Here is a 12,753-nt window from a genome sequence, read left to right on the forward strand (position 1 = left end):
GAACCGGAGTACTTATTGTCAAGGGGAACAGCCACTGGGGTATTCACTAGTACCTGCTTCTTGCCCTTCCCTCTCCTGACTGTGACCCAGTTCCTCGGTCTCCCGTGGCCCCGGTGTGACCACCTGCCTGTAACTCTTCTCTATCACCTCCTCGCTCTCCCTGACCAGACGAAGGTCATCGAGCTGCATCTCCAGTTCCCTAACTCGGTCCCTGAGGAGCTGCAGCTCGACACACCGGGTGCAGATGTTGCCGTCCGGGAGGCTGGGAGTCTCCAGGATCCCCCACATCTGACACCGAGCACAGAAACCCAGCCTCACACACATACTCTCTGTCTGTATTGTAAACAGATAACCTACCTCGCCTCGACCCTTTATCGCCGAAGCCCCGTTGAGCCAAAGCCTTCCTACTCTGTCTCCCGCTCCTCTGACGCTCACTCTGTAAATCTGTCTTCCTTTTAAACTCTTCTCGCTGTTCTCACTGGCCGACTTGCCCAGTCGTGCTGAAGGAAATATCAGTAATTGTGTTACTGATAAACACTGGGGATTTGTACCGTCTCCTGTCTCTCTGTGTCCTTCACCCTCACTCTCTCTCATCTCCAGACTGTGGGAGATTGTGTTTACAGTCACTGGGTGTCTGACACTGAACATTAATGTGATCAGTAATTGTGTTACTGATAAACACTGGGGATTTGTACCGTTTCCTGCCTCTCTGTGTCCTTCACCCTCACTCTCTCTCACCTCCAGGCTGGACAATGTCGGTCTCACAGATTCTAGTGCCGAGGATCTCGTCTCCGCTCTCAGTACAAACCCATCACTGACGGGGCTGAACCTGATATTAAACTCTCTGACAGACGAATCTGTCCCCGGTCTCAGCCGCCTCATACTGACCCTCCCGAGTCTGGAGTGGATCTGGTGAGTGTTTGTGTTAATGTTCAATGTGATAAAATATCAGCGGATCCGCGGGTTTTCTGGTGATATTTGTCTGTGAGTGTTGTTGAAACATTAACCCCGGTCCCGTTACTGACACTGTTGTGTGATCTGTTTATTTCATCTTTATTATCCCATCTGTTTCAGGCTGTGGGGGAATCGGTTCAGTGAGACCGGGAGGAAGGAACTGAGATCTCTACAGGAACCCAGACAAGGACTGATGGTGGATCTGTGAACATCTGAATGTGGGGAATCGGTTCAGTGAGACCGGGATGAAGGAACTGAGATCTCTACAGGAACCCAGACCCGGACTGAGAGTGGATCTGTGAACATCTGAATGTGGTGAATCGGTTCAGTGAGACCGGGGGGAAGGAACTGAGATCTCTACAGGAACCCAGACCCGGACTGATGGTGGATCTGTGAACATCTGAATGTGGGGAATCGGTTCAGTGAGACCGGGATGAAGGAACTGAGATCTCTACAGGAACCCAGACCCGGACTGAGAGTGGATCTGTGAACATCTGAATGTGGGGAATCGGTTCAGTAAGACCGGGATGAAGGAACTGAGATCTCTACAGGAACCCAGACCCGGACTGATGGTGGATCTGTGAACATCTGAATGTGGTGAATCGGTTCAGTGAGACCGGGATGAAGGAACTGAGATCTCTACAGGAACCCAGACCCGGACTGAGAGTGGATCTGTGAACATCTGAATGTGGTGAATCGGTTCAGTGAGACCGGGATGAAGGAACTGAGATCTCTACAGGAACCCAGACCCGGACTGATGGTGGATCTGTGAACATCTGAATGTGGTGAATCGGTTCAGTGAGACCGGGATGAAGGAACTGAGATCTCTACAGGAACCCAGACCCGGACTGATGGTGGATCTGTGAACATCTGAATGTGGTGAATCGGTTCAGTGAGACCGGGATGAAGGAACTGAGATCTCTACAGGAACCCAGACCCGGACTGATGGTGGATCTGTGAACATCTGAATGTGGTGAATCGGTTCAGTGAGACCGGGATGAAGGAACTGAGATCTCTACAGGAACCCAGACCGGACTGATGGTGGATCTGTGAACATCTGAATGTGGGGAATCGGTTCAGTGAGACCGGGATGAAGGAACTGGGATCTCTACAGGAACTCAGACCCGGACTGAGAGTGGATCTGTGAACATCTGAATGTGGTGAATCGGTTCAGTGAGACCGGGATGAAGGAACTGGGATCTCTACAGGAACCCAGACCCGGACTGAGAGTGGATCTGTGAACATCTGAATGTGGTGAATCGGTTCAGTGAGACCGGGATGAAGGAACTGAGATCTCTGGAGGAACCCAGACCCGGACTGATGGTGGGTCTGTGAACATCTGAATGTGGTGAATCGGTTCAGTGAGACCGGGATGAAGGAACTGAGATCTCTACAGGAACCCAGACCCGGACTGATGGTGGATCTGTGAACATCTGAATGTGGTGAATCGGTTCAGTGAGACCGGGATGAAGGAACTGAGATCTCTACAGGAACCCAGTCCCGGACTGATGGTGGATCTGTAAACATCTGAATGTGGTGAATCGGTTCAGAGAGATCGGGGAGAAGGAACTGAGATCTCTGCGGGGAGTCAGACCCGGACTGAGAGTGGATCTGTGAACATCTGAATGTGGTGAATCGGTTCAGTGAGACCGGGATGAAGGAACTGAGATCTCTACAGGAACCCAGACCCGGACTGATGGTGGATCTGTGAACATCTGAATGTGGGGAATCGGTTCAGTGAGACCGGGATGAAGGAACTGAGATCTCTACAGGAACCCAGACCGGACTGATGGTGGATCTGTGAACATCTGAATGTGGGGAATCGGTTCAGTGAGAACGGGAGGAAGGAACTGCGATCTCTACAGGAACCCAGACCAGGACTGAGAGTGGATCTGTGAACATCTGAATGTGGTGAATCGGTTCAGTGAGACCGGGATGAAGGAACTGAGATCTCTACAGGAACCCAGACCCGGACTGATGGTGGGTCTGTGAACATCTGAATGTGGTGAATCGGTTCAGTGAGACCGGGAGGAAGGAACTGAGATCTCTGCAGGAACCCAGACCCGGACTGATGGTGGGTCTGTGAACATCTGAATGTGGTGAATCGGTTCAGTGAGACCGGGATGAAGGAACTGAGATCTCTACAGGAACCCAGACCCGGACTGATGGTGGATCTGTGAACATCTGAATGTGGTGAATCGGTTCAGTGAGACCGGGATGAAGGAACTGAGATCTCTACAGGAACCCAGACCCGGACTGAGAGTGGATCTGTGAACATCTGAATGTGGTGAATCGGTTCAGTGAGACCGGGATGAAGGAACTGAGATCTCTACAGGAACCCAGACCCGGACTGATGGTGGATCTGTGAACATCTGAATGTGGTGAATCGGTTCAGTGAGACCGGGGGGAAGGAACTGAGATCTCTACAGGAACCCAGACCCGGACTGATGGTGGATCTGTGAACATCTGAATGTGGGGAATCAGTTCAGTGAGACCGGGATGAAGGAACTGAGATCTCTACAGGAACCCAGACCCGGACTGAGAGTGGATCTGTGAACATCTGAATGTGGTGAATCGGTTCAGTGAGACCGGGATGAAGGAACTGAGATCTCTACAGGAACCCAGACCTGGACTGATGGTGGATCTGTGAACATCTGAATGTGGGGAATCGGTTCAGTGAGACCGGGATGAAGGAACTGAGATCTCTACAGGAACCCAGACCCGGACTGAGAGTGGATCTGTGAACATCTGAATGTGGGGAATCGGTTCAGTGAGACCGGGAGGAAGGAACTGAGATCTCTACAGGAACCCAGACCCGGACTGATGGTGGATCTGTGAACATCTGAATGTGGTGAATCGGTTCAGTGAGACCGGGAGGAAGGAACTGCGATCTCTACAGGAACCCAGACCCGGACTGAGAGTGGATCTGTGAACATCTGAATGTGGTGAATCGGTTCAGTGAGACCGGGATGAAGGAACTGAGATCTCTACAGGAACCCAAACCCGGACTGAGAGTGGATCTGTGAACATCTGAATGTGGTGAATCGGTTCAGTGAGACCGGGATGAAGGAACTGAGATCTCTACAGGAACCCAGACCCGGACTGAGAGTGGATCTGTGAACATCTGAATGTGGGGAATCGGTTCAGTGAGACCGGGAGGAAGGAACTGAGATCTCTACAGGAACCCAGACCCGGACTGAGAGTGGATCTGTGAACATCTGAATGTGGGGAATCGGTTCAGTGAGACCGGGATGAAGGAACTGAGATCTCTGCAGGAACCCAGACCCGGATTGAGAGTGGATCTGTGAACATCTGAATGTGGGGAATCGGTTCAGTGAGACCGGGGAGAAGGAACTGAGATCTCTACAGGAACCCAGACCCGGACTGATGGTGGATCTGTGAACATCTGAATGTGGGGAATCGGTTCAGTGAGACCGGGATGAAGGAACTGAGATCTCTACAGGAACCCAGACCCGGACTGAGAGTGGATCTGAACATCTGAATGTGGTGAATCGGTTCAGTGAGACCGGGATGAAGGAACTGAGATCTCTGCAGGAACCCAGACCCGGACTGATGGTGGATCTGTGAACATCTGAATGTGGTGAATCGGTTCACTGAGACCGGGATGAAGGAACTGAGATCTCTACAGGAACCCAGACCCGGACTGAGAGTGGATCTGTGAACATCTGAATGTGGTGAATCGGTTCAGTGAGACCGGGGGGAAGGAACTGAGATCTCTACAGGAACCCAGACCCGGACTGATGGTGGATCTGTGAACATCTGAATGTGGTGAATCGGTTCAGTGAGACCGGGATGAAGGAACTGAGATCTCTACAGGAACCCAAACCCGGACTGAGAGTGGATCTGTGAACATCTGAATGTGGTGAATCGGTTCAGTGAGACCGGGATGAAGGAACTGAGATCTCTACAGGAACCCAGACCCGGACTGAGAGTGGATCTGTGAACATCTGAATGTGGGGAATCGGTTCAGTGAGACCGGGAGGAAGGAACTGAGATCTCTACAGGAACCCAGACCCGGACTGAGAGTGGATCTGTGAACATCTGAATGTGGGGAATCGGTTCAGTGAGACCGGGATGAAGGAACTGAGATCTCTGCAGGAACCCAGACCCGGATTGAGAGTGGATCTGTGAACATCTGAATGTGGGGAATCGGTTCAGTGAGACCGGGGAGAAGGAACTGAGATCTCTACAGGAACCCAGACCCGGACTGATGGTGGATCTGTGAACATCTGAATGTGGGGAATCGGTTCAGTGAGACCGGGATGAAGGAACTGAGATCTCTACAGGAACCCAGACCCGGACTGAGAGTGGATCTGAACATCTGAATGTGGTGAATCGGTTCAGTGAGACCGGGATGAAGGAACTGAGATCTCTGCAGGAACCCAGACCCGGACTGATGGTGGATCTGTGAACATCTGAATGTGGTGAATCGGTTCACTGAGACCGGGATGAAGGAACTGAGATCTCTACAGGAACCCAGACCCGGACTGAGAGTGGATCTGTGAACATCTGAATGTGGTGAATCGGTTCAGTGAGACCGGGGGGAAGGAACTGAGATCTCTACAGGAACCCAGACCCGGACTGATGGTGGATCTGTGAACATCTGAATGTGGTGAATCGGTTCAGTGAGACCGGGATGAAGGAACTGAGATCTCTACAGGAACCCAGACCCGGACTGATGGTGGATCTGTGAACATCTGAATGTGGTGAATCGGTTCAGTGAGACCGGGATGAAGGAACTGAGATCTCTACAGGAACCCAGACCCGGACTGATGGTGGATCTGTGAACATCTGAATATGGTGAATCGGTTCAGTGAGACCGGGATGAAGGAACTGAGATCTCTACAGGAACCCAGACCCGGACTGATGGTGGATCTGTGAACATCTGAATGTGGTGAATCGGTTCAGTGAGACCGGGGGGAAGGAACTGAGATCTCTACAGGAACCCAGACCCGGACTGAGAGTGGATCTGTGAACATCTGAATGTGGGGAATCGGTTCAGTGAGACCGGGATGAAGGAACTGAGATCTCTACAGGAACCCAGACCCGGACTGATGGTGGATCTGTGAACATCTGAATGTGGTGAATCGGTTCAGTGAGACCGGGATGAAGGAACTGAGATCTCTACAGGAACCCAGACCCGGACTGATGGTGGATCTGTGAACATCTGAATGTGGTGAATCGGTTCAGTGAGACCGGGATGAAGGAACTGAGATCTCTACAGGAACCCAGACCCGGACTGATGGTGGATCTGTGAACATCTGAATGTGGTGAATCTGTTCAGTGAGACCGGGATGAAGGAACTGAGATCTCTACAGGAACCCAGACCCGGACTGATGGTGGATCTGTGAACATCTGAATGTGCTGAATCGGTTCAGTGAGACCGGGATGAAGGAACTGAGATCTCTACAGGAACCCAGACCCGGACTGATGGTGGATCTGTGAACATCTGAATGTGGGGAATCGGTTCAGTGAGACCGGGATGAAGGAACTGAGATCTCTACAGGAACCCAGACCCGGACTGAGAGTGGATCTGTGAACATCTGAATGTGGGGAATCGGTTCAGTGAGACCGGGATGAAGGAACTGAGATCTCTACAGGAACCCAGACCCGGACTGAGAGTGGATCTGTGAACATCTGAATGTGGTGAATCGGTTCAGTGAGACCGGGGAGAAGGAACTGAGATCTCTACAGGAACCCAGACCCGGACTGATGGTGGATCTGTGAACATCTGAATGTGGTGAATCGGTTCAGTCAGACCGGGATGAAGGAACTGAGATCTCTACAGGAACCCAGACCCGGACTGATGGTGGATCTGTGAACATCTGAATGTGGTGAATCGGTTCAGTGAGACCGGGATGAAGGAACTGAGATCTCTACAGGAACCCAGACCCGGACTGAGAGTGGATCTGTGAACATCTGAATGTGGTGAATCGGTTCAGTGAGACCGGGATGAAGGAACTGAGATCTCTGCAGGAACCCAGACCCGGACTGATGGTGGATCTGTGAACATCTGAATGTGGTGAATCGGTTCAGTGAGACCGGGATGAAGGAACTGAGATCTCTACAGGAACCCAGACCCGGACTGATGGTGGATCTGTGAACATCTGAATGTGGGGAATCGGTTCAGTGAGACCGGGATGAAGGAACTGAGATCTCTACAGGAACCCAGACCCAGACTGATGGTGGATCTGTGAACATCTGAATGTGGTGAATCGGTTCAGTGAGACCGGGATGAAGGAACTGAGATCTCTACAGGAACCCAGACCCGGACTGATGGTGGATCTGTGAACATCTGAATGTGGGGAATCGGTTCAGTGAGACCGGGAGGAAGGAACTGAGATCTCTACAGGAACCCAGACCCGGACTGAGAGTGGATCTGTGAACATCTGAATGTGGTGAATCGGTTCAGTGAGACCGGAATGAAGGAACTGAGATCTCTACAGGAACCCAGACCCGGACTGATGGTGGATCTGTGAACATCTGAATGTGGTGAATCGGTTCAGTGAGACCGGGATGAAGGAACTGAGATCTCTACAGGAACCCAGACCCGGACTGATGGTGGATCTGTGAACATCTGAATGTGGTGAATCGGTTCAGTGAGACCGGGATGAAGGAACTGAGATCTCTACAGGAACCCAGACCCGGACTGATGGTGGATCTGTGAACATCTGAATGTGGTGAATCGGTTCAGTGAGACCGGGATGAAGGAACTGAGATCTCTACAGGAACCCAGACCCGGACTGATGGTGGATCTGTGAACATCTGAATGTGGTGAATCGGTTCAGTGAGACCGGGGGGAAGGAACTGAGATCTCTACAGGAACCCAGACCCGGACTGAGAGTGGATCTGTGAACATCTGAATGTGGGGAATCGGTTCAGTGAGACCGGGATGAAGGAACTGAGATCTCTACAGGAACCCAGACCCGGACTGATGGTGGATCTGTGAACATCTGAATGTGGTGAATCGGTTCAGTGAGACCGGGATGAAGGAACTGAGATCTCTACAGGAACCCAGACCCGGACTGATGGTGGATCTGTGAACATCTGAATGTGGTGAATCGGTTCAGTGAGACCGGGATGAAGGAACTGAGATCTCTACAGGAACCCAGACCCGGACTGATGGTGGATCTGTGAACATGTGAATGTGGTGAATCTGTTCAGTGAGACCGGGATGAAGGAACTGAGATCTCTACAGGAACCCAGACCCGGACTGATGGTGGATCTGTGAACATCTGAATGTGCTGAATCGGTTCAGTGAGACCGGGATGAAGGAACTGAGATCTCTACAGGAACCCAGACCCGGACTGATGGTGGATCTGTGAACATCTGAATGTGGGGAATCGGTTCAGTGAGACCGGGATGAAGGAACTGAGATCTCTACAGGAACCCAGACCCGGACTGAGAGTGGATCTGTGAACATCTGAATGTGGGGAATCGGTTCAGTGAGACCGGGATGAAGGAACTGAGATCTCTACAGGAACCCAGACCCGGACTGAGAGTGGATCTGTGAACATCTGAATGTGGTGAATCGGTTCAGTGAGACCGGGGAGAAGGAACTGAGATCTCTACAGGAACCCAGACCCGGACTGATGGTGGATCTGTGAACATCTGAATGTGGTGAATCGGTTCAGTCAGACCGGGATGAAGGAACTGAGATCTCTACAGGAACCCAGACCCGGACTGATGGTGGATCTGTGAACATCTGAATGTGGTGAATCGGTTCAGTGAGACCGGGATGAAGGAACTGAGATCTCTACAGGAACCCAGACCCGGACTGAGAGTGGATCTGTGAACATCTGAATGTGGTGAATCGGTTCAGTGAGACCGGGATGAAGGAACTGAGATCTCTGCAGGAACCCAGACCCGGACTGATGGTGGATCTGTGAACATCTGAATGTGGTGAATCGGTTCAGTGAGACCGGGATGAAGGAACTGAGATCTCTACAGGAACCCAGACCCGGACTGATGGTGGATCTGTGAACATCTGAATGTGGGGAATCGGTTCAGTGAGACCGGGATGAAGGAACTGAGATCTCTACAGGAACCCAGACCCGGACTGATGGTGGATCTGTGAACAACTGAATGTGGTGAATCGGTTCAGTGAGACCGGGAGGAAGGAACTGCGATATCTACAGGAACCCAGACCCGGACTGATGGTGGATCTGTGAACATCTGAATGTGGGGAATCGGTTCAGTGAGACCGGGATGAAGGAACTGAGATCTCTACAGGAACCCAGACCCGGACTGACGGTGGATCTGTGAACATCTGAATGTGGTGAATCGGTTCAGTGAGACCGGGATGAAGGAACTGAGATCTCTACAGGAACCCAGACCCGGACTGAGAGTGGATCTGTGAACATCTGAATGTGGAGAATCGGTTCAGTGAGACCGGGATGAAGGAACTAAGATCTCTGCAGGAACCCAGACCCGGACTGATGGTGGATCTGTGAACATCTGAATGTGGTGAATCGGTTCAGTGAGACCGGGATGAAGGAACTGAGATCTCTACAGGAACCCAGACCCGGACTGACAGTGGATCTGTGAACATCTGAATGTGGTGAATCGGTTCAGTGAGACCGGGATGAAGGAACTGAGATCTCTACAGGAACCCAGACCCGGACTGATGGTGGATCTGTGAACATCTGAATGTGGGGAATCGGTTCAGTGAGACCGGGATGAAGGAACTGAGATCTCTACAGGAACCCAGACCCGGACTGATGGTGGATCTGTGAACATCTGAATGTGGTGAATCGGTTCAGTGAGACCGGGATGAAGGAACTGAGATCTCTACAGGAACCCAGACCCGGACTGAGAGTGGATCTGTGAACATCTGAATGTGGTGAATCGGTTCAGTGAGACCGGGATGAAGGAACTGAGATCTCTACAGGAACCCAGACCCGGACTGATGGTGGATCTGTGATCCTGTGAACATCCCCGCCCGCGGGGTGGGGACATTTGGCCGACTCCCCGCCCTCCCCTTTAACTCCCGCCCTTACCTTTAACGGCCGCGTGCCTGGTTCAACTTTCAACGGTTTTAACGGACCCGGCTCGGTCCTCGCGCTGTGTGCGTCGCTCGCAGCGGTCCCGCAATGACGTGTTTCCGCCTGCTGTCCGGCGTGCCAGCTTCCGCCGGAAGTGCGTGTTGGAGACTCCCCACGTGACTCCCCGGGGAATTACCCGGACAGGAAGAGCCCGGGGTCCGGGGCTCAGTCTGGGACACCGGTGTCCCGGGGTGGGGGGGATGGTCACGGGAGAGAATCCTTTTGCCCCCTTTGCTGAGGACGGTGCATTCGGCAGCCTGGCCGATATAATGATGTTAAATGGACAAATCCCTCGGCAGTGACCCTGGATCTGCAGCGATCCCGGACACAGTCCTGAAGTGTGATTTTATAATCATCGGTTCCCCGATGCAGAGTGACGGTGAGAAACGGGACTGATTATTCAAACTGTCAAGTCCTTGTCGCCGGTCAGTTAATTGTGTGTGACTGTGAGTGAGTCGGGAGCAGCTTATTTATTCCCGCACGTCAGCAGCTCACACATTGTTTCATTCACATTTGTAAATTTACTCACACCCGGGACCAGCCACAGAGAGAATTGTCCTCCACACCGTCCCATCACACACTCCCGGGGTCAGACACAGAGTGAATCTCCCTCCGCACGGTCACATCACACACTCCCGGGGTCAGACACAGAGTGAATCTCCCTCCACACCATCCCATCACACACTCCCGGGGTCAGACACAGAGTGAATCTCCCTCCGCAAGGTCACATCACACACTCCCGGGGTCAGACACAGAGTGAATCTCCCTCCGCACGGTCACATCACACACTCCCGGGGTCAGACACAGAGTGAATCTGCCTCCGCACGGTCACATCACACACTCCTGGGGTCAGACACAGAGTGAATCTCCCTCCACACCGTCCCATCACACACTCCCGGGGTCAGACACAGAGTGAATCTCCCTCCGCACGGTCACATCACACACTCCCGGGGTCAGACACAGAGTGAATCTCCCTCCACACCGTCCCATCACACACTCCCGGGGTCAGACACAGAGTGAATCTCCCTCCGCAAGGTCACATCACACACTCCCGGGGTCAAACACAGAGTGAATCTCCCTCCGCACGGTCACATCACACACTCCCGGGGTCAGACACAGAGTGAATCTGCCTCCGCACGGTCACATCACACACTCCTGGGGTCAGACACAGAGTGAATCTCCCTCCACACCGTCCCATCACACACTCCCGGGGTCAGACACAGAGTGAATCTCCCTCCACACCGTCCCATCACACGCTCCCGGGGTCAGACACAGAGTGAATCTCCCTCCACACCGTCAAATCACACACTCCCGGGGTCAGACACAGAGTGAATCTCCCTCCACACCGTCCCATCACACACTCCCGGGGACAGACACAGAGTGAATCTCCCTCCACACCGTCAAATCACACACTCCCGGGGTCAGACACAGAGTGAATCTTCCTCTGCACCGTCCCTTCACACACTCCCAGGCTCAGACACAGAGCGAATCTCCCTCCACACCGTCCCATCACACTCTCCCGGGGTCAGACACAGAGTGAATCTCCCTCCACACCGTCCAATCACACACTCCCGGGGTCAGACACAGAGTTAATCTTCCTCTGCACCGTCCCTTCACACACTCCCAGGCTCAGACACAGCGAATCTCCCTCCACACCGTCCCATCACACACTCCCGGGACCAGACACAGAGTGAATCTCCCTCCACACCGTCCCATCACACACTCCCGGGGTCAGACACAGTGAATCTCCCTCCTCACCGTCCGATCACACACTCCCGGGGTCGGACACAGAGTGAATCTCCCTCCACACCGTCCCATCACACACTCCCGGGGTCAGACAGAGAGTGAATCTCCCTCCACACCGTCCGATCACACACTCCCGGGGTCAGACACAGAGTGAATCTCCCTCCACACCGTCCCATCACACTCTCCCGGGGTCAGACAGAGAGTGAATCTCCCTCCACACCGTCCCATCACACACTCCCGGGGTCAGACACAGTGAATCTCCCTCCACACCGTCCCATCACGCTCTCCCGGGGTCAGACACAGAGTGAATCTCCCTCCACACCGTCCCATCACACTCTCCCGGGGTCAGACACAGAGTGAATCTCCCTCCACACCGTCCCATCACACACTCCCGGGGTCAGACACAGAGTGAATCTCCCTCCACACTGTCCCATCACACACTTGCAATGCCAAACACACAGTGAAGCTCCGTCTGCACCATTCCATCACTCAATGAATTCCACCCTGCAAAGTCGCATTTCAAGGAAGCAGACACCATCAATTTACGGGAGACTCCCGGAACTCCCGGGAGAGGTGGGATGTCTGCAAGAGAGTAGCTCCTTAGCTGCCAGCCAGCTAGTTTAAATAGCGTCAGCTATGCGAATGAACGAATGACACCCGTTAAACTCACCTCAACAGTGATTTAATCCCCCATGGGCAATAGAGAAGTCACTGTTGCAAACAGTGCAGCAAGCCACATTGTCATTATTCCTGACCCCTATTAGGCAGGGGAACACTTCAGTGTAGTCTGGGGTGAAGTACGTTTTGTATTTTCTTTTTTTTTTAAATACTCTGCCATGGAGCGCTCCCTCCCTCTCCCTCCCCCTCTCAAAAAATCGATTTGCGGGAGATTGTATATAATTCGCGGGCCTCAGGGAGCTGCTATCAATATGCGGAAGACTCCCGGAACTTCCGGGAGAGGTGGGATGTCCGACGCTTCACTTGAAAT

At 52.8% G+C, this 12,753-nt stretch overlaps 1 long non-coding RNA gene across 1 annotated transcript; it reads left to right on the forward strand.

Moving 5' to 3' along the window:
- Positions 1-753: 753 nt before the first annotated feature.
- Positions 754-1,479, forward strand: LOC132387953 (uncharacterized). Its single transcript, XR_009510098.1, has 2 exons — positions 754-912; positions 1,075-1,479. It is a non-coding gene; the product is annotated as an uncharacterized LOC132387953 (long non-coding RNA).
- The last annotated feature ends 11,274 nt before the right edge of the window (positions 1,480-12,753 follow it).

Source organism: Hypanus sabinus, unplaced genomic scaffold (genome assembly GCF_030144855.1).
Source record: "Hypanus sabinus isolate sHypSab1 unplaced genomic scaffold, sHypSab1.hap1 scaffold_2414, whole genome shotgun sequence".
Taxonomy (NCBI): Eukaryota; Metazoa; Chordata; class Chondrichthyes; order Myliobatiformes; family Dasyatidae; genus Hypanus; species Hypanus sabinus.